Consider the following 4,355-nt stretch of genomic DNA (forward strand, 5'->3'; position numbering starts at 1 on the left):
CATTCCTTAGCTTGCAAGAGCCTGATTGCAATCCCTGCCTCTGCAATCACATGACCTTCTTTCCTGTGTGTTTCTGGGAGGCTCCAACTCTCTCTGTTGGAGACCAGTCATTGGAGTCCTAAATCCCATCCTAATCTAGTATGACCTCATCTTAACTTGATTACAGCTGCAAAGACCCTATTTCCAAATAAGATCACTGTCCCAGGTACCAGGGTTAGGACTTCAAAGTATCTTTTTGAAGGACACAGTCAACCCACAATAGACCCAGATATACCCTGAATATTTATTAGGAGAAGCTCAAAGTAGCTGTATAGTAACTGCATCCTTAACTTAACCTTTGGCTTCTCTTTGCTGGCCCAGAATGGTGGATCTGTGGAGAGTAAGACAGATTTGATGGACCCTTACAGCTTTCCCATTATGACAGTACTTAGAGAACCATTAGGTTCAGGTGATAGTTTTCATGGATGATTCATCTGTACATAGGCTCACAATGAATAGGCAAATAGTGCTTGGCCTTGTCTTAGAACTTTCCAGATATCTCTCTGGGCACATAGCATACATGAGGACTTTCCTGTTCCATTTCACTTCTTGTCTTTCTTTCTCCCATACCCATGTTGAGGTCTGTTGATCCCAAGTATAGTTGGTACTCTATTGTTAATGCTACAAAATCATCTACCTCATTATTTTGTAATTATGAATGGATGCCAAAGTTATCATACTTTTGTTTCTCTATTGCAATTATTACAGACTCTAATAAAGGCCTTTCACAGAATTCCAAATTTAATATATTGTCCAGTGGCTTTAGGTCATATGCCTTTCTCCTTAAAAGGAGAATTCTTCCAGCATCCCTCTTAAAATTCTTCCAGCATCCCTCTTCTGACCTTGGGAGAGTCTGATGAGCTTTAAGTGGTCTTAGATGGCTTGCCTATTTTCCCACATTCCCTTCCACCACTATTACTAATACCTTTACAGACCCACCATTCTCACCCACTTCTATTCAAGCTAGCCTGGAGCATTCTCAACATTCCCCTTATTTGCCATGTCCTTTGTACACCTATAACTTGCTGTTTCAGGCTGTGCTATTAACTTTATCACACATTCACATTATTTCAACTGGGTTGTCAACCCCTCAAGGGCAGGATTCATGCCTTGCTCTTCTCTGCATGTTTTATAACGTTTATCATGGTGTCTAACATGTGGTAGGTGTTCAAAAAGTATGAATATCATTAAATTGAAGTTGAGGATAACTTCCATCTTTTCAGGGCCTGAGCTCTCCTGAATCTCAGCATTGTAAAGGCAGTGAAGCTCACAAAAAGACATGCATTTATAGTACCCTATTCATCTCAAAAGAAGAGAGTATGTTTAAGGAGATGGCGTAATTCTTCCAGGAATGGGACAAAATTGTGCTAAAGAGCTGGTGGTAAGGGTGAAACAACATAGCATTGTCTCTGCCATAAAGAAATCAGGCTTCTGGAAGGAAACCACTTTAATGCACTCTTAATATGCTGCAGCAGATATACAGCTGGATGCAGAGGGAGATGCAAAGCTGCTGTTATTGCAATAAAATTGGGAAAAATCCCACCACCAGACTGATCTCCCCTCTCATTTTGAAAGAGAACTATTATGTTCACCCTATCCTTTCTGGGCTCTCTGGTTGGTTTCCTATTGCATCATTACAGGTTTTTTTGAAAAAAGCAAATTTTTGAATCAAGAAACTGTAGACTGAATATTTGATTTTCCCCAAAATTTATACATTGAATCCTAATGCCCAATGTAATGGTGGGGCCTTTGAGATATAATTAGGTCACCAAGAAGGAGCCCTCATGAATGGGATTAGTGTCTTATACAAGAGCCTCCAGAGAGTTCCTTTGCCCTGTCTACCACATAAGAACACTACTAGAAGGGGTTATCTATGAACCAGAATCTGCCAGAACCTTGATCTCAGACTCTCCAGCCTCCAGAACTGTAAGCAGTAAATTTCTACTGAAACAGTAGAAAGCCCCCAACCTGTGGTATTTTGTTAGAGCTACAGGGACTATGACACAAGGAGACCAGTAAGGCTTCCATACAGGCCCCTTTAAATGCCATGTCATTAACCAAGTTTGGAATAATGGAATCCTTGGCAATGGGATTGGTCGCTTTCACATTTGTGATTTTGTTTACACTTTTCACAATGCAAATACCACTCTGATTCTTCAGGTTTAATTGAACAATTTGGAAAAAAATGTACCCACCTTTTCAAAGATGTCTAATGTTTTCCCCCAAATACTTCCATTCTTTATTCTTCCCTGATTTACACATCATTTTCTCCTGAACAGACAGTACGTTGTGCGCCAGCTGGACCTGGACCGTAGTAGGTTTGTTTCCAAAGAAGGTTCCTGTCCAAAACATTGATAAAAGACCAAAGAAAACTGAACAGAAGAATTGTTTTAGGAATAGTTGAAGTAAAACAGTCCAAATCTGGATTGTCATCATTATACAACGGGAGGTGTAAAAGTTTTTTTAAGTGTCAAATGCAGATATCCGACATCTACAAATTTATTCCCAAGCTAGAATTTCTAAGTTCCATGTCTTTACCCACTACCACCTATGAGAAAGAAAGAAAGAAAGAAAGAAAGAAAGAAAGAAAGAAAGAAAGAAAGAAAGAAAGAAAGAGTTAATTTGCAATAATTTGTTTTAAAGAAGACCAAGTGGTTCTAGTCAATCTTCACAACATGTTATTATAAACTCACTAATGCTTTGTGATTAATAATGTAAGAATTTACCCTCACTCAACAACAAAATACTCCAAGCATTGTCAGTGAGTCACTTTTAAGTTATCTACTACCCAGTTCCTATTAAAAGTCCTGCTGTTAAAAGTTGTATAAACAAGCAAACAAAAAACCAGGTTACCCAGCAGCTCACTTCCCTTCACTTTATCCTTCAACATCTGTAAGCTATATCTAAGTCCTTCACAGACTTGCTTCCCCTGCGTTGCAGTTTTACAATAAGGGAAACCCATTCCTGTATCTATGATTAAAATCGTATCAAGGTAAAGGACATGGTCCACTGTCCTATGTGGCTGCTCTGCCAATGCAGTAGATCCTCCTTGTCCATGGTTTTGCTTTCCACAGTTTCAGTCTCTAGCAGTCAGCCACCGTCCAGAAGAAGATCGTCCTTCTGACATACCAGAAAGTCACAACAGCCTCATGCTACGTCACAATGCCTATAGCTTTCACTCAATTCATCTCATCCCATAGGCATTTTATCTTCTCACATCATCACAGGAAGAAAGTGAGTACAACGTGGTAAAATATTTTGAGAGAGATCACATTCAAATAACTTTTATTACAGTATATTGTTATCATTGTTCTGTTTTATTATTAGTTACTGCTGTTAATCTCTTACTCTGCTTGATTTATAAATTAAATTTTATCACAGGTATGAATGTACAGAAAAAAAGAGTACAATATGTAGAGTTTGGTACTTTCTACAGTTTCAGGCATCCACTGAGGGTCTTGAACCATATCCCCTAAGGCTATGGTATTCTCCCAAAAGTGATTTGCTTCAGAATTCAAGGGAAAGAAAAACTTTGTTTCAGCTGGGGAAGTGGACTGGTGCCTATTATGAGAAATCTGACTCCAGGTTTGATCTTTGACGGCTGACAGCTTTTAAGCCTCTCCCATCTCCCTCTTCCCCTTTTGTCCACAAATGAACAAACTGATAACAAAACCCCTTCTTTGGTACCTGTGGGAGATGCAAACCACACAAGGACTCCAGAACCTTCCCCCAGGCCCAGCTCCTAACAATAAAAACTCAGGCCAGGCCCCTGCCCTCACTCTCTCCAGCCATTCCAGTCTGCTTGAGAGGAAGGCCCTTCTCGCCACTGAGACCTCAATGATGTAAGCAACAAATCTTTTCAGACCCCTATAGAGTGTATGTGGTACCATCAGTTTCAGCATCCCAAACAAATTTCGGGTCGGGGTGGGGGCCTCCTGCTTTAGCAAAGGTTACTATAACAGCTACCTCCTTTCTGAAGTGAGAACTAGATAATATACATCCCCCTTTTGATCTTGACCAATATAAATACCAAGTAATTACAGCAGGCCAGCATGGTCTGTACATCTGTGGACCCCTCTAAGGCAGGCAGAGGGGCATCTCATGGTTATGGACATGAACTCCCAAATCCAGGTGGAGCCCCCATCTTTGGGCATTCCTAGCACCCTAGACATGGGAGTGTTTACCAGCCTGACTCTGCACTGGGCTGTAAACTCTGCAGGGCAGCTCTCCACCCATGGTGTTCATCACGGTCTTCCTAGCAGCCAGCACAGGGCAGGCGCTGAGCAAATACTTAACCAATGAATGACTGAAAGAAG

At 40.8% G+C, this 4,355-nt stretch overlaps 1 long non-coding RNA gene across 1 annotated transcript; it reads right to left on the reverse strand.

Annotated features, from left to right (window-relative positions):
• Positions 1-284: 284 nt before the first annotated feature.
• On the reverse strand, positions 285-3,130 carry LOC116882326. Its single transcript, XR_004385626.1, has 3 exons — positions 2,893-3,130; positions 2,235-2,411; positions 285-370 (listed from the first exon to the last, which is right to left on the reverse strand). It is a non-coding gene; the product is annotated as an uncharacterized LOC116882326 (long non-coding RNA).
• Positions 3,131-4,355: the final 1,225 nt, after the last annotated feature.

The sequence above is a fragment of the Lontra canadensis genome, unplaced genomic scaffold (genome assembly GCF_010015895.1).
Source record: "Lontra canadensis isolate GAN:19392208 unplaced genomic scaffold, GSC_riverotter_1.0 scaffold83, whole genome shotgun sequence".
Lineage (NCBI taxonomy): Eukaryota > Metazoa > Chordata > Mammalia > Carnivora > Mustelidae > Lontra > Lontra canadensis.